Source organism: Tursiops truncatus, chromosome 5 (genome assembly GCF_011762595.2).
Source record: "Tursiops truncatus isolate mTurTru1 chromosome 5, mTurTru1.mat.Y, whole genome shotgun sequence".
NCBI lineage: Eukaryota > Metazoa > Chordata > Mammalia > Artiodactyla > Delphinidae > Tursiops > Tursiops truncatus.
The window spans coordinates 23359261-23384933 of record NC_047038.1 but is presented as its reverse complement, the minus strand read 5'-3'; positions in this window follow the sequence as shown (position 1 = coordinate 23384933).

Here is a 25673-nt window from a genome sequence, read left to right as displayed (position 1 = left end):
TATATATATATATATATATATATATATATATATATATATATATATATATACACCAAAAAGTCCAGTAAAACCAGGTAGGGTTGTGGAGACTGCTGGTGAACAGTACTTTTGCTTTGCCTGTAGCTATATAAATTGTTACAGTTTTTGGGAACATTAATTTAATAGTGCATTGCAAAAGACTTGAAATGAGATTGCTTTTAGACTCTGAAACTCTACCTCTGGAAATTGAGTCTCAGAAAAATACTTATGCACATTTGTATATCAAAATAATTATGTTTTTTAAGTGAATTGGGGGCTGGCTAATGTTTCAGAAGACTTTATGTGGTTAAACTTTACTAATTTCTTTAGAGAAAATATATTCACATTGTTATTCAAACAAATTAATAAAACTGATTGTAAATTTTACATTTAAGACAATTTTTTGCAATAGTAATGAAAATACTGAAACAATGTTATGCAACATGAGTGGTAATTATCTGCCAGCATAAGGTTCCCAGTTATGACGATAGTCAATCCAATAGCTGTCTCTTTTCCCTAAGCCTTATTTTGTCTCTTAATGCATACGATACATTGGTATGACGGCTGCTGGGATATTAGTGGATGAATATACATGGTATATAATAGTGTTAGTGAGTTTAATATTTCAATGTAGATATTAATCAAAGTTAAATTTCTTACCTGCTCTAGGACATTGCTCTAGCAATTCCCAGTTTTCTCCTTTGTATTATCACTTTCTTGCCTCTATACCAGAAATTTCTCCCCAGTAAAGAGAGAGAGAGAATGGACCCTGACGCTCAGATTCTAAAACCCTTCCTTAGAGGATTAAGTTTATGCTCTGTCTTGATTTTCTCTCATTCTTACTTGAAAATATCGTGTCACTTAACTGCTCTTATCATGGTTACCAGTGGTCAATGCACAGCATCTATTGCACTGGACCTGTCTGCCTCCTTTGATCCAGGTCATCAAGCTCTTGCCATTTAAATATTTACTTTGGTTGGCTTACATAGCACCAAATTTATACTTATTTTCTCCTCTCAGTCTCTCCTTCTCTTCACCATGACCTCTAAACTTTGACATACCCCAGAGGTCTATCCTTGGATTTCTCTCTCTGCAATTAATTTTTTGTGATCTCAACCCTAGCATATCCCTCCATTTATTTAGGTTATCTTTAAATTTTCTCAATAATTAAAATTTTCTGTGTAGAAGTCCTATATAACCATTGTTAGATTTATTCCTTGGCATTGAAAATTTTTGATTCTAGAATACATGTTATCCCTTATTATTTTATTTTCTAGGTGTTTCTTCCTGGCATATATAATACAATTAATTTTGAATGTTAATTTCTTACTCAGGAACTTTGTTCAATTCTTTTATTTATTATAACAGTTCTTCATAGTTTCTTTTTAATTTTCTGTGTATTTGATCATCTAATCTATGTAAAACAACCATTAAAAATTCACTTCTTTTGCGTGATTGCACTTACCCATTATCACCATTTCTAGTTTCTATTGTTGTAGAAGTCAGGGTATGTTTGTTTCAATCCTGACCTCAGATCATTTACTTCAACATTAATTAATGCAATATTTTTGGTTTGTTTTTCTTTACAACTGATTACATTAGAAAGCTCCACTCTATTCCCAGTTGAAGACATTTTATTTTGAACGGATATTAAATATTATCAAACTATTTTTCTGGGTTGATTGAGATATTTATTGTGATATCCTCTTTTATTCTTTCATGATGTTGAATTACATTGATTGATTGAAAAATTTTGAACCAACATTGCGTTGCTTGAGAAAATCCAGATTGGTCTTAATGTATTATCTTTTTATTATTTTACTGTATTCAAAATATTATTATTTTCTTTAGGATTGCTGTTTCTATGCCTGTTACTAAAATTGAACTTCAGATTTCCATAATCTTAATATCCTTGTCAGGATTTGTTATCAAGATTATGCTCACCAGGGACTTCCCTGGTGGTACAGTGGTTAAGAATCTGCCTGCCAGTGCAGGGGACATGGGTTTGAGCCCTGGTCCGGGAACATCCCACACGCCACGGAGCAAGTAAGCCCGTGCACCACAACTACTGAGCCTGCGCTCTAGAGCCTGTGAGTCACAACTGCTGAGCCCACAGGCCACAACTACTGAAACCCACGCACCTAGAGCCTGTGCGCCACTGCAATGAGAAACCCACGCACTGCAATGAAGAGTAGCCCCCCACTCGCCGCAACTGTAGAAAGCCTGTGCACAGCAATGAAGACCCAATTCAGCTATAAATAAATAAATAAATAAATGTTTTTAAAAAAAAGATTATGCTCGCCCTATAAAATGAGTAACTAATATTTTATCTTTTTATTATTCTAAGAATTCACAAGATTCTTTTTATTCTTTTTTTTTTTTTTGCGGTATGCAGGCCTCTCACTGTTGTGGCCTCTCCCGTTGCAGAGCACAGGCTCCGGACGCGCCGCTCCGCGGCATGTGGGATCTTCCAGGACCGGGGCACGAACCCGTGTCCCCTGCATCGGCAGGCGGACTCTCAACCACTGCACCACCAGGGAAGCCCCACAAGATTCTTAATTCAATGCTTAATAGAATTCATGGGTGAAGCTATCTGGTCTTGGAGATTTCTTTGCTGGGAAGTTAATAATTTTTATTCATAGGTCAATTGACATTTTCATTTTTTACTTTCTAAAACTTTTTCTAAATTTTTAAATTTATTGAGAAAATATTGATTATACAGTGCTCTTTGCACCACCCTTTTTATGTCTTGTACTTTTCTGGTATCACCTCTTTTATTTGTGGTATTGATTATATAACCCCTCTCTTCTAAATTGGCATTTATCAAATTCATTAGGCTTTTCTGAGGACCAACTTTTTACTTTTTTTACCCCTTCTATTTTATTTTCTCCTATATCATTAATTTTTTCTCTTGCCTTGTTATACTTTCTTCTAATTCTCTGGGTTTAATTTACTCTTACATGTCTGTTTTGTTGAGATAGATGCTTAACTCACTGTTTTTCAGTTTTTCCTCATTGCTTATTTGCCTAAATCTCCCTCTAAACACAGCTGCTCCTCTATTTTTTCTTTTAAAATAAATCTATCATGTCTCAATACCTCAAAGATATCTGTTTACTATAGATTTAAGCTTTTTCATGTGATGTATTTCAACATGATTTTATTTGTATTTATCCTGCTTGAGTTTCATAGGGTTTCTTTAATCTTGACTTGATATAATTCACTAGTTTCAGAAAATCCTTAGCCATTATCTCCTCAAATATTACTGTACTTCATTCTCTCTTGCCTTCTTCTGAGATTTCATTAAATATGGTAGACCTCATCACTTTGTTCCCTACATCTCTTCTACATTTTCGATCATATTGTCTTCACACACCTGATTTTTTTTTTTTTTTTTCTTTTTTGTGGTACACGGGCCTCTCACTGTTGTGGCCTCTCCCGTTGCGGAGCACAGGCTCCGGACGCGCAGGCTCAGCGGCCATGGCTCAGGGGCCCAGCTGCTCCGCGGCATGTGGGATCTTCCCGGACCGGGGCACGAACCCGTGTCCCCTGCATCGGCAGGCGGACTCTCAACCACTGCGCCACCAGGGAAGCCCCCACACACCTGCTTTTGTATATATTCCTCTGACCTATATTTCTGTTTTTAATTACATTTTGTTGTAATTCCTTCTGTTCGATTGTATAATTTTTGGTTTGTGGTTTTTAAGTTATGGGATTTCCATTTGATTCTTTATCATAATTCCCATTATATTGCTTCTTACCTTTTCCAGCATATGAAGCAGAGTCATATTTTTATTGAAGTATAGTTGATTTACAATGTTGTGTTAATTTCTGCTGTACAGCAAAGTGATTCAGTTATAAATATGTTTACATTTTTAATATTCTTTTCCATTATGGTTTATCACAGGATGTTGAATATAGTTCCTTGTACTATACAGTAGGACCTGCTGTTATCAGGTCTACATTTAATAGTTTACATGTGCTAACCCCACACTCCCCGTCCATCCCTGACCCCACCCCCTTGGCAACCACAAGTCTGTTCTCTATGTCTATGAGTCTGAAGCAGAGTCATTTTAATGTGTGTCTAATATTTTCTATTCATGTGACAAATTTTATTTTATTGAATACTGGACATTGTCTATGAAAAAATTAAGTTTAGAGGTAATCTTATTTCTAGGGCTATGTTAACTTTTTTAATAGAAGGATTACTTTTGTTTTGGTAGGGCACTGGTGGAAATCTGCAAACTTTAATTCTGATCAGGTCTTACTTTCTGTTTATTTTTACTCTTAGAGTGTACACTTTTGATTCTAAACACAAAGTGTTTGACATTTTACCAATGCCTCTTTCCTCAGAAGCCTCTGAAATCTTCTATTATCATAGTTGTTAAGAATGTCAGAAGCTTTTTCACCTATTTTACTCTGGCAGTATTTTACAGAATATACAGATGCTCAGAGAGGAAAAGTAACCCCATAGGCTGTTTTATCTGTTTGTTTTTTTTTCTTATTTTGGCACCATGATTCTTCCAAACCATTATACTTTTTTGATGCATTTAGGCAGATGTTTTAAAAATATGTATTTTGTCTAGCTTTTCTAGCTGTCCTTGAAAGGAGAGATGGTTTGAAATATCTAATTCATTATTAACAGAAAGAGAATTTAGGATAATCCAATATTGTTTTTAATAGCTTCCTAAGTTTCTTTGAACATGTATTAACAATATGTTATTTTTAATGTTTTTATAATATCATCACCTCTCATGACCAACCCGTTATCTTAATATTTAATTTGTATCAACATGTATGGGCATGGTAAAATGGAAGAGAAATTAAAACACTGTGTATACAAACCACCCCAAGGAGTTAGGGGTGGATCACGAGGGTGGGGGCAATGAAGGCAACAAAAGTAGAAATTTTCAACCTGAGAACAAGAGGTAATTTGATAATTAGAAAAAACTTTGAAATTAATGTTTAAAAGTAAGATAGAAAATAAGAATTTAAATCCAAATCAATTCATTCAAATATTCTAAATAAAATTTCTACCAAACTATTATTACAGACAATTTAAAAATAATTATGGGTCTCAAGGAATAACAGCATTATTTTTTTCTAAGTGTTAAGTTGGAATGACTCAACTATTTTACTATAGACTTTAGCCATATTTATATCTTTCCTAAATGCATAATTATTTCTAATTTGCAAGTCATAACATTTCTCATATTTAACATTTCTATTTAGCAACTGTAATGAGATTTAAAACTCAGTATTTTAAAAGTTGAAGATGGTCTTTCATTTATTTCTTCTTATCAGTTTTGTACTTTTTTTTCCTATTTCACAAAATCCAAAAAAAACCTGTCATTTCAGTTATTCATTAACATTTTTCTCACATATACAGGTATAGTTCAGATATAGTGCAGGTTCAGTTCCAGACTATCACAATAAATTGAGTATTGTCATAAAACAAGTCACATGAATTTTTTGGTTTCCCAGTGCAAATAGAACTTTTGTTTGTACTATACTGTAGTTTACTAAGTGTACGATACAGTTATGTCTAGGAAAACAATGTATGTACCTTAACTAAAAAACATTTTATTGCTACAAAATGCTAACCATCATCTGAGCCTTCAGTCAGTCCTAATCTTTTTGCTGATGGAGGGTTTTACCTCGATGTTGGTGGCTGCCATCTGATCAGGATGGTGGTTTCTGAGGTTTGGGGTGTCTGTGGCAATTTCCTAAAATCAGGCAGCAATGAGTTTGCTGCATCAATTGACTCTTCCTTTCATGAACAATTTCTCTGTAGAAAGCATTGCTGTTTGATAGCATTTTACCCACATAGAACTTCTTTCAACCATCTCAAAATGTGCCACTACTTTATCAACTAAATTTATATCATGTTCTAAATTCTTTGTTGTCATTTTAATAATCTTCACAGCATCTTCATCAGGCATAGATTCCAGCTCAAGAAATCACTTGCTTTGCTCATCCATAAGAAACAATTCTTCATTCCTACAAATTTTATCATGAGATTGCAGGAATTCAGTCACATATTCATACCCCACTTCTAATTCTATTTCTCTTCATATTCCCAACACATCTGCAGTTATTTCCTCCACTGAAGTCTTGAACCCCTCGAAGTTGGGTTAGAAACAACTTCAAAACTACTGTCACTGTTGATATTTTGACCTCTTCTCATGAATCATAAATGTTCTTAATGGCATCTAGAAATGTGAACCCTTCCTAGGAGGTTCTTAATTGACTTTTCCCAAATCTATCAAAGGAATCACTCTCTATGGAAGATGTATATCATTATGAAATGTACTTCTTTTCTTTTTTTTTTTTTTTTTTGTGGTGCGCGGGCCTCTCACTGTTGTGGCCTCTCCCATTGCGGAGCACAGGCTCCGGACGCGCAGGCTCAGTGGCCAGGGCTCACGGGCCCAGCCGCTCCGCGGCATGTGGGATCTTCCCGGACCGGGGCACGAACCCGTGTCCCCTGCATCAGCAGGCGGACTCTCAACCACTGCGCCACCAGGGAAGCCCTGAAATGTATTTCTTAAGTAATAAGACTTGAAAGTTGAAATTACTCCTTGATCCATGGTCTGCAGAATGGCTGTTATATTAGCAGGCATGAAAACAACATTAATCTCCTTGCACTTTTACATCAGAACTCGTGGGTGACCAGGTACATTGTCATTGAGCCGTAATATTTTGAAAGGAATCTCTTTTTTTTTTTTTTTGAGCAATAGGTCTCAACAGTGAGATTAAAATATTCATTAAATCATGTTGTGAACAGATGTGCTTTGTTGTTTCATTTATAGAGCACAAGCAGAGTAGATTTAGCATGATTTTTAGGGCCCTAGGATTTTCAGAATGGTAAATAGGTATTGGCTTCAACTTAAAGTCACCAGTTGGATTAACCCCTAACAAGACAGCGAGCCTGTCCTTTGAAGCCAGGCATTGACTCCTCCTCTCTTGCTTTAAAAGTCCTAGATGGCATCTTCTTCCAATAAAAGACGGTTTAGTCTACATTGAAAATCTGCTGTTTAGTGTAGCTGCTTTCATTAATTATCTTAACTAGATATTCTGGATAACTTGCTGTAGCTTCTACATCAGCACTTGCCACTTCACTTTGCACCTTTATGTTATGGAGGCGGCTTCTTTCCTTAAACCTCATGAACCCATTTCTGCTACCTTCAAACTTCTCTTCTGCAGCTTCCTTACCTCTCTCAGCCTTTATAACTTGAAGAGAGGTAGATCTTTGCTTTGGATTAGGCTTTGACTTAAATTTATGTCATGGCTGGTTTGATCTTCTATCCAGACTGCTGAAACTTTCTCCATATCAGCAATAGGCTCCTTTGCTTTCTTATTATTTGTGTGTTCACTGGAGTAGCTCTTTTAATTTCCTTCAATAATTTTTTGTTGCATTCATGTGGCTAACTTTTTGGTGCAAAAGGCCCAGCTCTCAGCCTGTCTTGTATTTTACCATGCCTTCCCCATTAATCTTAATCATTTCTAGATTTTCATTTAAAGTGAGAGATGAATGACTCTTCCTTTCACTTAAACACTTAGAGGCCATTGTAGGGTTATTAATTGGCCTAATTTCAATACTGTTGTGTCTCAGAGAATAGGGAGGCCTGAGGGGGAAAGGGAGAGGGATAAATTGGGAGATTGAGATCAACATATACACACCGCTATATATAAAGTTGATAACTAATAAGAACCTATTGTATAGCACAAGAAACTCTACTCAATACTCTGTAGTGGCCTATATGGGAGAAAAATCTAAAAAAGAGTGGATATATGTATATGTATAACTGATTCACTTTGCTGTACACCTGAAACTAACATAACATTGTAAATCAACTATACTCCAATCAGTGAAACAGTCAGAACACACAACATTTATTAAGTCTGCCATTTTATATGGGTGCAGTTTGTGGTGCCCCAAAACAATTATAATAGTAACATCAAAGATCACTGATTACAGATCACCATAACAAATATAATAATAAAAAATGTTTGAAATATTGCAAGAACTACCAAACTGTGCACAGACACACACAGTTAACACATGCTGTTGGACAAATAGAGCTGATAAAACTGCTTGATGCAGGGCTGCCACAAATCTTCAATTTTTAAAAAACACAATATCTGCAACGCAAAATATCTGCAAAGCCCAATAAAACAAGGCATGCTGTATCCCTTTTTTTTGCCATTGCTACTTCTGAAATCACTAATTAACTTTGTTGATTCACCTTTGTCTTGTTTACAGCTTTTCTCTTTACTCAGCAATCTGGCATTTATAATCTTCTCAAAGTGCATGAATAGTTACTTATTTGATAACCATTTTCCTTCAAAAAAACTTATAAATGTACCTAATTAAATATACTTATCTCCCCATCTTTTCTTGCTTATAAAGATAGCAAGTGGCCCAATTTTGGCAAAAACAATGTAAGCAGAAATATATGAGAGTAGGAGAATGCTTAGGAAAAAGTATTTTTTATAATAGAACAGACCACACTTACTTAACACATGGCTTCTACTAATTGCACAACCTCTAATAGCCCATTAAATATGGAAATAAATTGTTGACTTTCAATCCGTATTTTGTGAATAATGGCTGAACTGTGTGAGTTGGCACTATGTATATAAAATACATACTTATACTATTTTCTATAATAAGTATAATTTTGAAATATTTATAGATGTTTTTATTTTAATGATACATAATAATGCCTAATTAAGGAGTGTGCTTTGCTGTTTCTTTATTGAAGTATAGTTAAATTACTAGTTTTAGTTGTACACATTTCAAAATGATTTGACATTTATATAAACTGCAAATTGATTACCATGATAAGTCTACTTAACATTTATCACCATACAAAGTTATTACAGTATTATTAACTATATTCTCTGCATCATTGCTTTACATCCCAGTGACTTCTTTATTTCATAACTGGTAATTTGTACCTCTTAATCCTCTTCACCTATTTCATTCATCCCCACACACCCTACCCTCTCAACCACCAGTTTGTGTCTATGAGTCTGATTCTGTTTTGGTGTCTGTTCATTTGTTCCTTAGATTCTACATATAAATGAAATCATAAGGTACTTGTCTCTTGCTGTCTGACTTCTTTTACTTAGCATAATATGCTCTAGGTCCATCAGTCTTGACACAAATAGCAAGATTTCATTACTTTTTATGACTAATATTCCATTGTGTGTGTGTACACACATGCGTGTGTATCACATTATTTTTATCCATTCATTTATCAGCAGACACTTTGGTTGCTTCGGTATCTTAGCTATTGTAAATAATACTGCAAGGAATATTGGAATGCATATATCTTTTTGAATTAGTGTTTTCGTTTTCTTCACATAAATATCCAGAAGTGGAATTGCTGGATTGTATGGTAGTTTTAATTTTTTGTGGAATTTCCATACTGTTTTCCATAGTGCCTGTACCAATTTACATTCCCACCAACGGTGCCTGAGAGGTCCCTTTTCTCCACATCCTTGCCAACACCTGTTATTTCTTATCTTTTTTTGTCTTTTTTACTGTATAAATGGCTCTTTTTTTTTAAAAACATCTTTATTGAGGTATAATTGCTTTAAAATGGTATGTTAGTTTCTGCTTTATAACAAAGTAAAAAAGCTATACATATACATATATAACCATATCTACTCCCTCTTGTGTCTCCCTCTCACCCTCCCTATCCTACCTCTCTAGGTGGTCACAAAGCACCAACCTAATCTCCCTGTGCTATGTGGCTGCTTCCCACTAGCTAGCTATTTTACATTTGGTTGTGTATATCTGTCCATGCCACTCTCTCACTTTGTCCCAGCTTACCCTTCCCCCTCCCCATGTCCTCAAGTCCATTCCCTGCATCTGCGTCTTTATTCCTGTCCTGCACCTAAGTTCTTCATAACCACTTTTTTTTTATTCCATAGTTATGTTTTAACATGTGGTATTTATTTTTCTCTTTCTGAATTATTTCACACAGTATGACAGTCTCTAGGTCCAACCACATCACTACAAATAACTCAATTTCGTTTCTTTTTATGGCTGAGTAATATTCCCTTGTATATATGTGCCACATCTTCTTTATCCATTCATCTGTTGAAGCAGCCGGACATTTCGGCTGCTTCCATGTCGTGGCTACTGTGAATACAGCTGCAATGAACGTTGTGATACATGACTCATTTTGAATTATGGTTTTCTCAGGGTATATGCCCAGTAGTGGGATTGCTGTATCCTATGGTAGTTCTATTTTTAGTTTCTTAAGGAACCTCCATCCTGTACTCCATAGTGGCTGTATCAATTTACATTCCCACCAACAGTGCAAGAGGGTTCCCTTTCCTCCACACCCTCTCCAGCATTTATTGTTTATAGATTTTTTGATGATGACCGTTCTGACTGGTGTGGGGTGATACCTCATTGTAGTTTTGATTTGCATTTCTCTAATTATTAGTGATGTTGAGCATCCTTTCACGTTTCTTGGTTATCTGTATATCTTCTTTGGGGAGATGTCTATTTAGGTCTTCTGCCCATTTTTGGACTGGGTCGTTTGTTCTTTTGATATTGAGCTCCATGAGCTGCTTGTAAATTTTGAGATTAATCCTTTGTCAGTTGCTTCATTTGAAAATATTTTCTCCCATTCTGAGGGGTGTCTTTCATCTTGTTTATGGTTTCCTTTGCTGTGCAAAAGCTTTTAAGTTTCATTAGGTCCCATTTGTTTATTTTTGGTTTTATTTCCATTTCTCCAGCAGGTGGGTGAAAAAGGATCTTGCTGTGATTTATGTCATAGAGTGTTCTGCCTACGTTTTCCTCTAAGAGTTTTATAGTGTCTGGCCTTACATTTAGGTCTTTAATCCATTTTGAGTTTATTTTTGTGTATGGTGTTAGGGAGTGTTCTAATTTCATTCATTTACATGTAGCTGTCCAGTTTTCCCAGCATCACTTATTGAAGTGACTGTATTTTCTCCATTATATATTCTTGCCTCCTTTATCAAAAATAAGGTGACCATATGTGTATGGGTTTATCTCTGGGCTTTCTATCTTGTTCCATTGATCTATCTTTCTGTTTTTGTGCATGGGTTTACCTCTGGGCTTTCTATCCTTTTCCATTGATCTATATTTCTGTTTCTGTGCTAGTACCATACTGACTTGATTACTATAGCTTTGTAGTATAGGCTGAAGTCAGGGAGTCTGATTCCTCCAGCTCCGTTTTTCTTTGTCAAGATTGCTTTGGCTATCCAGGGTCTTTTGTGTTTCCATACAAACTGTGAAATTTTTTGTTCTATTCCTATGAAAAATCGCATTGGTAGTTTAATGAGAATTGCATTGAATCTGTAGATTGCTTTGGGTAGTAGAGTCATTTTCACAATGTTGATTCTTCCAATCCAAGAACATGGTATATCTCTCCATCTGTTTGTATCATCTTTAATTTCTTTCATCAGTGTCTTATAGTTTTCTGCATCTAGGTCTTTTGTGTCCTTAGGTAGGTTTGCTCCTCAGTATTTTATTCTTTTTGTTGCAAAGGTAAATGGGAGTGTTTCCTTAATTTCTCTTTTAGATTTTTCATCATTAGTGTATAGGAATTCAAGAGATTTCTATGCATTAACTTTGTATCCTGCTACTTTACCAAATTCATTGATTAGCTCCAGTAGTTTTCTGGTAGAATCTTTAGGATTCTCTATGTATAGTATCATGTCATCTGCAAAGGGTGACAGTTTACTTCTTCTTTTCCAATTTGGATTTATTTCTTTTTCTTCTCTGATTGCTGTGGCTACAACTTCCAAAACTTTGTTGAATAATAGTAGTGAGAGTGGGAAAACTTGTCTTGTTCCTGATCTTAGTGGAAATGCTTTCAGTTTTTCACTGCTGAGAACAATGTTGGCTGTGGGTTTGTCATAATGGCCTTTATTATGTTGAGGTAAGTTCCTGCTATGCCTACTTTCTGAAGGGTTTTTATCATAAATGCTGTTCAATTTTGGTGAAAGCTTTTTCTGCATCTATTGAGATTATCATATGATTTTTATCCTTCAAGTTGTTAATGTGGTGTATCACATTGATTGATTTACATATATTGAAGAATCCTTGCATTCCTGGGATAAAACCCACTTGATCATGGCATATGATCCTTTTAATGTGCTATTGGATTCTGTTTGCTAGTATTTTGTTGGGGATTTTTGCTTCTATGTTCATCAGTGATATTGGCCTGTAGTTTTCTTTCTTTGTGACATCTTTGTCTGGTTTTGGTATCAGGGTGATGGTGGCCTCATAGAATGAGTTTGGGAGTGTTCCTCCCTCTGCTATATTTTGGAAGAGTTTGAGAAGGAGAGGTGTTAACTCTTCTCTAAATGTTTGATAAAATTCGCCTGTGAAGCTATCTGGTCCTGGGCTTTTGTTTGTTGGAAAATTTTTAATGACAGTTTCAATTTCAGTGCTTCTAATTGGTCTGTTTATATTTTCTCTTTCTTCCTGGCTCAGTGTCTCAGAAGGTTGTGCTTTTCTAAGAATTTGTCATTTCCTTTCAGGTTGTTCAGTTTATTGACATATAGTTGCTTGTAGTAATCTCTCATGATCCTTTGTATTTCTGCAGTGTCAGGTGTTACTTCTCCTTTTTCATTTCTAGTTCTATTGATTTGAGTCTTCTTCCTTTTTTTCTTGATGAGTCTGGCTAATGCTTTGTCAATTTTGTTTATCTTCTCAAAGAACCAGCTTTTAGTTTTATTGATCTTTGCTATTGTTTCCTTCATTTCTTTTTCATATATTTCTGATCTGATCTTTATGATTTCTTTCCTTCTTCTAACTTTGGGGTTATTTTGTTCTTCTTTTTCTAATTTCTTTAAGTGTAAGTTAGGATGTTTATTTGAGATGTTTCTTGAGGTAGGATTGTATTGGTATAAATTTCTCTCTTAGAACTGCTTTTGCTGCATCCCATAGGTTTTGGGTCATCATGTTTTCATTGTAACTTTTTCTAGGTATTTTGTGATTTCCTCTTTGATTTCTTCAGTGATCTCTTGGTTATTAATTAGTGTATTGTTTTGCCTCCATGTATTTGTATTTTTTACAGATTTTTTTCCTGTAATTGATATCTGGTCTCATAGCATTGTGGTAGGAAAAGATACTTGATATGATTTCAATTTTGTTAAATTTACCAGGGCTTGATTTGTGACCCAGGATATGATCTATCCTAGAGAATGTTCCATGAGCACTTGAGAAGATAATGTATTCTGTTGTTTTGGGATGGAATGTCCTATAAATATCAATTAAGTCCATCTTGCTTAATGCATCATTTAAAGCTTGTGTTTCCTTATTTATTTTCATTTTGGATTACCTGTTCATTGGTGAATGTGGGGTGTTAGAGTCCCCTACTATCATCGTGTTCCTGTCGATTTCTCCTCTTATGGCTGTTAGCATTTGCCTTATGTATTAAGGTGCTCCTATGTTGGGTGCATAAATATTACAACTGTTATATCTTCTTCTTGGATTGATCCCTTGATCATTAGGCAGTGTCCTTCCTTGTCTCTTGTAACATTCTTTATTTTAAAGTGTATTTTATCTGATATGAGTATGGCTACTCCAGCTTTCTTTTGATTTCTATTTGCATGGAGTATCTTTTTCCATCCCCTCACTTTCAGTCTGTATGTGTCCCTAGGTCTGAAGTGGGTTTCTTGTAGACAGCAGATATATGTGTCCTGTTTGGTATCCATTCAGCCAGTCTATGTCTTTCGGTTAGAGATTTTAATCAATTTACATTTTAGGTAATTATCGATATGTATGTTCCTATTACCATTTTCTTAATTGTTTTGGGTTTGTTATTGTAGGTCATTTCCTTCTCTTGTGCTTCCTGCCTAGAGAAGTTTAGCATTTGTTGTAAAGCTGGTTTGGTGGTACTGAATTCTCTTAGATTTTGCTTGTCTGTAAAGGTTTCAATTTCTCTGTCCAATCTGAATGAGTTCCTTGCTGGGTAGAGTAATCTTAGTTGTAGGTTTTTCCCTTTCATCACTTTAAATATGTCTTGCCACTCCCTTCTGGCCTGCAGAGTTTCGGCTGAAAGACCAGCTGTTAACCTTATGGGGATTCCCTTGTATGTTATTTGTTGTTTTTCCCTTGCTGCTTTTAATATTTTTCTTTGTATTTAATTTTTGATTGTTTGATTAATATGTGTCTTGGCATGTTTCTCCTTGGATTTATTCTGTGTGGGACTCTCTGTGCTTCCTGGAGTTGATCAACTATTTCCTTTCCCATATTAGGGAAGTTTTCAACTATAATCTATTCAAATATTTTCTCTGACCTCTCTTCTTTGTTCGCCCAGCTCCTGGGGTTCAGCTTTGGAATTTGTCCGCCTCTGCCTGTAGGTCGCCTGAGGGTGTCTGTTCTTCGCTCAGACAGGATGGGGTTAAAGTAACAACTCATTAGGTGGCTCTGGCTCAGTCAGGTCGGAAGGAGGAAGGGGTATGGAACGTGGGGCGAGTCTGTGGTGGCAGAGGCCAACATGATGTTGCACCAGCCTGAGCCGCGCCATGTGTTCTCCCAGGGCAAGTTGTACCTGGATCTCAGGACTCTGGCAGTGGCAGGCTACTCAGGCTCCCAGGAGGGGAGGTGTGGATAAGTGACCTGTGCTTGCACACAGGCTTCTTGGTGGCTGCAGTAGCAGCCTTAGCGTTTCATGCTCGTCTGTGGGGCCTGCGCTGATAGCCGTGGCTTGAGCTCCTTTAGGCGGTGCTCTGAATCCCCTCTCCTTGTGCATTTGTTGTGACGCTGGTTTGGTGGTGCTGAATTCTCTTAGCTTTTGCTTCTCTGTAAAGGTGCACCCCGAAACAATAGTCTCTTGCCTTTTAGGCAGGTCCAGACATTTTCCTGGACTCCCTCCCAGCTAGCTGTGGCGCACTAGCCTCCTTCAGGCTGTGTTCACACAGCCAACCCCAGTCCTCTACCTGGAACCCAACCTCCAAAGCCGGTACCTTAGCTCCCAGCCCCCACCCGCCCAGGCGCGTGAGCAGACAAGCCTCTTGGGCTGGTGAGAGCTGGTTGGCACCAATCCTCTGTGCGGGAATCTCTCCACTTTGCCCTCAGCACCCCTGTTGCTGCACTCTCCTCCATGACTCTGAAGCTTCCCTCCCGCCAACCTTGTCTCCGCCAGTGAAGGGGCTTCCTAGTGTGTGGAAACTTTTCCTCCTTCATAGCTCCCTCCCAGTGGTGCAGGTCCCATTCTTATTCTTTTGTCTCTGTTTTTTCTTTTGTCCTACCCACGTACATGGGGAGTTTCTTGCCTTTGGGGAAGTCTGAGATCTTCTGCCAGTGTTCAGTATGTGTCCTGTAGGAGTTGTTCTACAAGTAGATGTATTTCTCATGTATTTGTAGGGAGGAAGGCAATCTCCACATCTCACTCCTCCGCCATCTTGAAGGTCTCCCCATTTCTTATCTTTTTGATAGTAGCAAATCTGCAAGGTGTGAGATGATATCTCACTGAGGTTTTTGTTTGTTTGTTTGTTTGTTTGGTGGTATGCGGGCCTCTCACTGTTGTGGCCTCTCCCATTGCGGAGCACAGGTTCCGGACGTGCAGACTCAGCGGCCATGGCTCACGGGCCCAGCCGTTCCGCGGCACATGGGATCCTCCCAGACCGGGGCACGAACCCGTGTCCCCTGCATCGGCAGGCGGACTCACAACCACTGCGCCACCAGGGAAGCCCATCACTGAGGTTTTGATTTGCATTTCCCTGATGATTAGTGATGTTGAACATCTTTTCACGTGCCTGTTGGCCATCTGGATGTCTTCTTTGGAAAAAAGTCTATTCAGAGCCTCTGTCCATTTTTAAATTGGATTGTTTGTGTGTTTTTTAATAAATTCATTTTTTTATTTTTTAAATTTTTGTCTGTGTTTTGTGTTTGTTGCTGTGCACGAGCTTTCCCTAGTTTAGGTTAGCAGGGGTTGCTCTTCATTGCAGTGCACAGGTTTCTCATTATGACGGCTTCTCTTGTTGCTGAGCATGGACTCTAGGTGCCTGGACTTCAGTAGTTGTAGCTTGAGGGCTCTAGAGTGCAGGTTCAGTAGTTGTGATGCATGGGCTTAATTAATCCACAGCATGTGCGATCTTCCCGGACCAGGGCTCAAACCCATATCCCCTGCATTAGAAGGTGGATTCTTAACCACTGCACCACCAGGGAAGTCCCTGTCCTTTTTTCTTATGTTGAGTTGTATGAGCTCTTTATATATTTTGGATATTAACCTTTTATTGCATGTATTATTTGCATGTATTTTCTCCCATTCAGTAAGTGGCTTTTTGTTCTATTAATGGTTTACTTTGCTGCTGTGCAAAAGCTTTTTATTTTGGTGTAGTCCCCTTTTTTAATTTTTGCTTTTGCTTTTCTTGCCTGAGAAAACAGATCCAAAAATATGTTGCTAAGACCAATGTCAAAGAGCTTACTGCTTAAGTTTTCTTCTGGACATTTTATGGTTTCAGGTCTTACGTTTAAATCTTAATCCATTTGAGTTTATTTTTATATATAGTGTAAGAAAAAGGCCTAATTTCATTCTTTTCAATGTAGTTCTCCTGTTTTCCCCAAACCATCTGTTGAAGAAACTCTTTTCCCCATTGTAGACTCTTGTCCCCTATGTTGCAGTTTAATTGGCCATATCCATGGGTTTATTTATGAACTCTCTCTTCTGTTCCATTGATCTATGTGTCTGTTTTTGTGTCAGTACCATACAGTCTTGATTAGTATTGCTTTGTAGTATAGTTTGAAATCAGGGAGCATGGTATTTCTAGCTTTGTTCTTCTTTCTCAAGACTACTTTTGCTGTTTGTGTTCTTTCTTAGTTCTATACAAATTTAGAATTATTTGTTCTAGTTCTGCAAAAAATACCATAGATATTCTCATAGGGATTGCATTGAATCTGTAGATTGACTTGAGTAGTATGGATACTTTAAAAATATTAATTCCTCAAATTAATGAGCATGTTACCTTTCCATTTATTTATGTTGAGTTTACATCCTAGCATCAGTGTCTTACAGTTTTCGGAGTATAGATCTTTCACATCCCTGGTCAAATTTATTACTAGGCATTCTATTCTTTTTGAAGCAATTGTAAATGGAATTGTTTTATTAATTTCTCTTTATGATAGATTATTATTAGTGTATAGAAATGCAACAGATTTCTGTTTATTAATTTTGATATCTGTGACTTTACACAATTCATTTATTCTTTTTTTTTTTTGAATTTTATTATATATATTGTTTTATGCAGCAGGTTCTTATTAGTCATCAATTTTATACACATCAGTGTATACATGTCAATCCCAGTGGCCCAGTTCATCACAACACCATCCCCACCCCCTGTGGCTTTCCCCCCTTGGTGTCCATACATTTGTTCTCTATATCTGTGTCTCAACTTCTGACCTGCAAACCAGTTCATGTGTACCATTTTTCTAGGTTCCACATACATGCATTAATATATTGGTTTTTTTCTTACTGGCTTACTTCACTCTGTATGACAGTCTCTAGGTCAATGCACGACTCAATTTCATTCCTTTTTATGGCTGAGTAGTATTCAATTGTATATATGTACCACATCTTCTTTATCCAATCGTCTGTCAATGGGCATTTAGGTTGTTTCCATGACCTGGCTATTGTAAATAGTGCTGCAATGAACATTGGGGTGCATGTGTCTTTTTGAATTATGTTTTTCTCTGGGTATATGCCCAGTAGTGGGATTGCTGGGTCATATGGTAATTCTATTTTTAGTTTTTTAAGGAACCTGCATACTGTTCTCCATAGTGACTGTATCAATTTACATTCCCACCAACAGTGCAAAAGGGTTCCCTTTTCTCCACACCCTCTCCAGCATTTGTTGTTTGTAGATTTTCTGATGATGTCCATTCTAACTGGTGTGAGGTGATACCTCATTGTAGTTTTGATTTGCATTTCTCTAATAATTAGTGATGTTGAGCAGCTTTTCATGTGCTTCTTGGCCATCTGTATGACTTCTTTGGAGAAGTGTCTATTTAAGTCTTCTGCCTATTTTTGGATTGGGTTGTTTGTTTCTTTAATATTGAGCTGCATGAGTTGTTTATATATTTTGGAGATTAATCCTTTGTCCATTGATCTGTTTGCAAATATTCTCTCCCATTCTGAGGGCTGTCTTTTCATCTTGTTTATGGTTTCCTTTGTGGTGCAAAAGCTTTTAAGTTTCATTAGGTCCCATTTGTTTATTTTTCTTTTTATTTCCATTTCTCTAGGAGTTGGGTCAAAAAGGACCTTGCTTTGATTTATGTCATAGACTGTTCTGCCTATGTTTTCCTCTAAAGTTTTATAGTGTCTGATCTTACATTTAGGTCTTGAATCCATTTTGAGTATATTTTTGTGTATGGTTTTAGGGAGTGTGCTAATTTCATTATTTTGCATGTAGCTGTCCAGTTTTCCCAGCACCACTTATTGAAGAGACTGTCTTTTCTCCACTGTATATCCTTGCCTCCTTTGTCATAGATTAGTTGACCATAGGTGTGTGGGTTTTTCTCTGGGCTTTCTATCTTGTTCCATTAATCTATGTTTCTGTTTTTGTGCCATATCATATTGTCGTGATTACTGTGGTTTGAAATATAGTCTGAAGTCAGGGAGTCTGATTCCTCCAGCTCCATTTTTTTTCCCTCAAGAATGCTTTGTCTATTCGGGGTCTTTTGTGTCTCCATACAAATTTTAAGATTTCTTTTTCTAGCTCCGTAAAAAATGCCATTGGTAATTTGATAGGGATTGAATTGAATCTGTAGATTGCTTAGGGTAGTTTAGTCATTTTCACAATATTGATTTTTCTGATCCAAAAACATGGTATATCTCTCCCTCTGTTGGTATCATCTTTAATTTCTTTCATCAGTGTCTTACAGTTTTCTGCATACAGGTCTTTTGTCTCCCTAGGTGGGTTTATTCCTACCCATTTTTGTTGCAATGGTAAATGGGAGTGTTTCTTTAATTTCTCTTTCAGATTTTTCATCATTAGTTTGTAGGAATGCAAGAGATTTCTGTGCATTAATTTTGTATGCTACAATTTACCAAATTCATTGACTAGCTCTAGTAGTTTTCTGGTAGCATCTTTAGGATTCTCTGTCATAATAACATGTCATCTGCAAACAGTGACAGCTTTACTTCTTCTTTTCCAATTTGGATTCCTTTTATTTCTTTTTCTTCTCTGATTGCCGTGGCTAGGACTTCCAAAACTATGTTAAATAATAGTGGTGAGAGTGGACATCTTTCTCTTGTTCCTGATCTTAGAGGAAATGCTTTCAGTTTTTCACCATGAGAATGATGTTTGCTGTGGGATTTTTTTAAATGGCCTTTATTATGTTGAGGTAGGTTCCCTCTATGCCCACACTCTGGACAGTTATAATCATAAATGGGTGTCAGTACCATACAGTCTTGATTAGTATTGCTTTGTAGTATAGTTTGAAATCAGGGAGCATGGTATTTCTAGCTTTGTTCTTCTTTCTCAAGACTACTTTTGCTGTTTTGTCAAACTTTTTCTGCATCTATTGAGATGTTCATATGGTTTTGATTCTTCAATTTGTTAATATGGTGTATCACATTGATTGATTTACATATATTGAAGAATCCTTGCATCCCTTAGATAAATCCCACTTGATCATGGTGTATGATCCTTTTAATGTGTTGTTGGATTCTGTTCGCTAGTATTTTGTGGAGGATTTTTGTATCTATATTCATCAGTGATATTGGTCTGTAATTTTCTTTTTTTGTAGTATCTTTGTCTGGTTTTGGTATCAGGGTGATGGTGGCCTCATAGAATGAGTTTGGGAGTGTTCCTTCCTCTGCAATTTTTTGGAAGAGTTTGAGAAAGATGGGTGTTAACTCCTCTAAATGTTTGATAGAATTCACCTCTGAAGCCATCTGGTCCTGGACTTTTGTTTGTTGGAAGATTTTTAATCAGTTTCAATTTCATTACTTGTGATTCATCTGTTCATATTTTCTATTTCTTCCTGCTTCAGTCTTGGAAGGTTATATCTTTCTAAGGATTTGTCCATTTCTTCCAGGTTTTCCATTTTATTGGCATAGAGTTGCTTGTACTGGTCTCTTAGAATGCTTTGTATTTCTGCAGTGTCTGTTGTAACTTCACCTTTTTCATTTCTAATTTTATTGATTTGAGTCCTCTCCCTCTTTTTCTTGATGAGTGTGGCTAATGGTTTATCAATATTGTTTATCTTCTCAAAGAACCATCTTTTAGTTTTATTGATCTTTGCTATTGGTTTCTTTGTTTCTATTTCATTTATTTCTGCTCTGATCTTGACGATTTCTTTCCTTCTGCTAACTTTGGGTTTTGTTTCTTCTTCTTTCTCTAGTTCCTTTAGGTGTAAGGTTAGATTGTTTACTTGAGATATTTCTTCTTTATTGAGGCAGGCTTGTATAGTTATAAACTTCCCTCTTAGAACTACTTTTGCTGCATCCCATAGGTTTTGGATCGTCGTGTTTTCATTGTCATTTGTCTCTAGGTATTTTTTGAATTCCTCTTTGATTTCTTCAGTGATTTCTTGGTTATTTAGTAACGTATTGTTTAGCCTCCATGTGTTTGTGTTTTTTACGTTTTTTTCCCCTGAGAAGAACGTTTAATCTGCTGTTTTTGGATGGAATGTCCTATAAATATCAATTAAATCTATCTGGTCTGTTGTGTCATTTAAAGCTTCTTTTTCCTTATTTATTTTCATTTTGGATGATCTGTCCATTGGTGTAAGTGAGGTGTTAAAGTCCCCCACTATTTTTGTGTTACTGTCGATTTCCTATTTTAATGCTGTTAGCAGTTGCTTTATGTATTGAGGTGCTCTTATGTTGGGTGCATATATATTGATAATTGTTATATCTTCTTCTTGGATTGATCCCTTGATCATTAGGCGGTGTCCTTCCTTATCTCTTGTAACATCCTTTATTTTACAGTCTATTTTATCTGATATGAGTGTTGCTACTCCAGCTTTCTTTTGATTTCCTTTTGCATGGAATATCTTTTTCCATCCCCTCACTTTCAGTCTGTATGTGTCCCTAGGTCTGAAGTGGGTCTCTTGTAGACAGCATATATATGGGTGTTGTTTTTGTATCCATTCAGCAAGCCTGTATCTTTTGGTTGGAGCATTTAATCCATTCACGTTTAAGGTAAATATCGATATGTATGTACCTATGACCATTTTCTTAATTGTTTTGGGTTTGTTTTTGTAGGTCCCTTTCTTCTCTTGTGTTTCCCACTTAGGGAACTTCCTTTAGCATTTGTTGTAGAGCTGGTTTGATGGTGCTGAATTCTCCTAGCTTTTGCTTGTCTGTAAAGCTTTTGATTTCTCCATTGAATCTGAATGAGATCCTTGCTGGGTAGAGTAATCTTGGTTGTAAGTTCTTCCCTTTCATCACTTTAAGTATATCATGCCACTCGCTTCTGGCTTGTAGAGTTTCTGCTGAGAAATCAGTTGTTAACCTTATGGGTGTTCCCTTGTATGTTATTTGTCAATTTTAGCTTCGTGCTTTCAGTAATTTTTCTTTGTCTTTAATTTTTGCCAGTTTGATTACTATGTGTCTCGGTGTGTTTCTCCTTGGGTTTATCCTGCATGGGACTCGCTGCGCTTCCTGGACTTGGGTGGCTATTTCCTTTCCCATGTTAGGGAAGTTTTCGACTATAATCTCTTCAAATATTTTCTTGGATCCTTTCTCTCTCTCTTCTCCTTCTGGGACCCCTATAATGTGAACGTTGTTGCATTTAATGTTGTCCCAGAGGTCTCTTAGGCTGTGTTCATTTCTTTTTATTCTTTTTTCTTTATTCTGTTCTGCAGCATTGAATTCCACCATTCTGTCTTCCAGGACACTTATCTGTTCTTCTGCCTCAGTTATTCTGCTATTGATTCCTTCTAGTGTAGTTTTCATTTCAGTTATTGTCTTGTTCATCTCTGTTTGCTAGTTCTTTAATTTTTCTAGGTCTTTGTTAAACATTTCTTTCATCTTCTCAGTCTTGGCCTCCATTCTTTTTCTAAGGTCCTGGATCATCTTCACTATCATTATTCTGACTTCCTTTTCTGGAATATTGCCTGTCTCCACTTCATGTAGTTGTTTCTCTGGGGTTTTATCTTGTTCCTTCATCTGGTACATAGCCCTCTGCCTTTTCATCTTGTCTATCTTTCTGTGAATGTGGTTTTTGTTCCACAGGCTGCAGGAGTGTAGTTCTTCTTGCTTCTGCTGTCTGCCCTCTGGTGGATGAGCCTATCTAAGGGGCTTGTGCAAGTTCCTGATGCGAGGGACTGGTGGTGGGTAGAGCTGACTGTTGCTCTGGTGAGCCGAGCTCAGTAAAACTTTAATCCGCTTCACTGTTGATGGGTGGGGCTGGGTTCCCTCCCTGTTGGTTTTTTGGCCTGAAGCAACCCAACACTGTAGCCTACCTGGGCTCTTTGGTGGGGCTAATGACAGACTCTGGGAGGGCTCACGCCGAGGAGTACTTCCCAAAACTTCTGCTGCCAGTGACCTTGTCCCTGCAGTGAGCCACAGCCACCCCCCGCCTCTGTAGGAGACCCTCCAACACTAGCAGGTTGGTCTGGTTCAGTCTCCCGTGGTCACTGCTCCTTCCCCTGGGTCCCGATGCATACACTACTTTGTGTGTGCCCTCCAAGAGTGGAGTCTCTGTTTCCCCCAGTCTTGTCAAAATCCTGCAGTCAAATCCCATTAAGCTTCAAAGTCTGATTCTCTGGAATTCCTCCTCCCCTTGCTGGACCCCCAGGTTGGGAAGCCTGTTGTGGGGCTCAGAACCTTCACTCCAGTGGGTGGACTTCTGTGGTATAAGTGTTCTCCAGTCTGTGAGTCACCCACCCAGCAGTTATGGGATTTGATTTTTACTGTGATTGTGCCCCTCCTACCGTCTCATTGTGGCTTCTCCTTTGTCTTTGGATGTGGGGTATCTTTTTTGGTGAGTTTCTGTGTCTTCCTGTCGATGATTGTCCAGCACCTAGTTGTGATTCTGGAGTTCTCACAAGAGGGAGTGAAAGCACGTCCTTCTACTTCGCCATCTTGGCCCTACCCTAGTTTCTTCAGAGTTCATGTATTCTAAGAATTTTTTTGTGGAGTCTTTAGGGTATATAGATAGATAGATAGATAGATAGATAGATAGATAGATAGATATTTTCATGTTATCTGCAAATAGTGACAGGTTTAATTCTTCTCTCCCAAAATGAATGCCTTTTGTATCTTTTTCTTGTCTGATTCCTGTGGCTAGGATTTCCAACACCATGTTCAATAAAAGTAGCAAGAGTGGGCATTCTTCTCTAGTTCCTGGTCTTAGAGGAAAAATGTTCAGGTTTTCATCATTGAATATATTTTTAGTTCTGGGTTTGTCATATATAGCCCTTATCATGTTAAGATACATTCACTCTATATCTACTATGTTGAGAGCTTTTATCATGAATGGATGAGAAATTTTGTCAAATGCTTTTTGTGCATCTATGACGCAGATCATATGGTTTTTATCCTTTGTTTTGTTAATATAGTGTATCACATTGAATGATTTATGGATATTGAACCATCTTTGCATTTCTTGAATAAACGCCACTTGATTGTGGCATATGATCGTTTTAATGTACTGTTGAATTCAGTTTGCTAATATTTTGTTGAGGAATTGTGCATCTATGTTCATTAAGGATATTGGCCTGTAATTTTTTCTTTATTTGGAGTCTTTTTGTCTGGTTTCGGTATCAGGGCAATGCTGGCTTCATAGAATGAGTCTGGGAGCATTCTTCTCTCTTCAGTTTTTTGGAATATTTTGAGAAGGATTAACTCTTCTTTAAATGTTTGCTAGAATTCACCTGTAAATCTGTCTGGTTCTGGACTTTAATTTGTTTTGTGTTATTTTGATTACTGATCCAATTTAATTACTAGTAATTGGTCTCTTCAGATTTTCTGTTTCTTCTAAGATTGTATGTTTTGGGGATTTATCCATTTCTCCTATGTTGCCCAATTTATTTGGTATATAATGGTTATAGTAGTCTCCTATGATTATTTCTGTGGTATCAGTTGTAACTTCTTTCATTTATGATTTTGAGCTCTCTTTGTTTTTCTTGATGAGTCTGTCTTTAGGTCTATTAATTTTGTATGTGCTTTCAAAGAACCGACTCTTAGTTTCATTGATCTTTCTATTGTTTTTTTCAGTCTCTATTTCATTTATTTACAGACTGACATTTATTATTTCTCTACTAGTATTAAGTTTGGGCTTTGTTTTTTCTTCTTTTTCTAGTTCCTTTAGGTATGAAGTTAGATTGTTTATTTGAGGTTTTTCTTATTTCTTGAGGTAAACTTGTATTACTGTGCACTTCCTTCTTATAACTGCTTTTGCTGCATCCCATCGATTTTGGAAAGTTTTCTTTCCACTTTCATTTGTCTCAAGGTATTTTTTGATATCATATTTGATTTCTTCATTGTCCCATTGGTTGTTTAGTAGCATGTTCCTTAGTCCCCACAGGCTTGTGGGGTTTTTCCCAGGTTTGTTCTTGTAACTGATTTCTAGTTCCATACTGTTTTGGTCAGAAAAAAATGTTTGATATGATTTCAGCATTTTAAAATTTATTGAGACTTGTTTTGTGGATTAACCTATGATCTGTCCTGGAGAGTGTTTCATGTGCATTTGAAAAGAAATTGTATTCTGCAGGCTTTGGATGGAATGTTTTATATATATTTATTGTTTATCTGGTCCAATGTGTCATTTAAGGCCAATGTTTCCTCATTAAATTTCTGTCTGGATGTAAGTGGGTTATTAAAATCCCTTACTATTATTTTATTATTGCCAATTTCCCCTTTATATCTGTGAATATTTGCTTTATTGTTTATAAATATGTAATTTATATATATATATAAAATATTAGGTTCATAAATATTTATGAATGTCATATCCCCTTCTTGTATTGACTTCATCATGTAATATCTTCTCTGTCTTTTAGAACAGTATTTGTTTTAAAGTCTTATTTAGTCTGATATAAGTATAGCTACTCTAACTTTCTTTTCATTTCCTCTTGTATAGTATATCTTTTTCCAAGTCTTCACTTTCAGTCTGTGTCTGTCCTTTCTTCTGAAATGTGTTTCTTTTAGGCAGTATATAAATGGGACTTGGTTTTGTTTGTTTCAATTCATTCATCTATCCTATGTCTTTTTATTGGTACATTTAGTCTACTTACATTTAAAGTGCTTATTGATAGGTATATACTTATTGACGGTTTTCTGCTCATGTTTGTAGTCCTTCTCTGTTTATTTCTTCTCCTAGTTTCTTCCCTTATGGTTTCATGATTTTCTTTAGTGTTACATTTGGGTTCTTTTCACTTTATTTTTGTTTATCTGTTGTAGGTTTTTGTTTTTCACGATTTTCATATATATATATTTTATTTTAAGCTAATAGTTGCTTAGGTTTGAATGCATTCTAGAAACACTATTTTTTTTATTCTCCCCCCAGGTTTTATGCTTCTGATGTCATATTTTACATCTTTTTTTGTTTGTGTATCTCTTAACTAATTGAAATTATAATTGATTTTACTACGTTTGTCTTTTAACCTTCATAGTAGCTTTTAAAGTGGCTGATCCACTGCTTTTACTGTATATTTACCTTTACCTGTGAGATTTTCCTTTCATGTATTTTCTTATTTCTAGTAATGA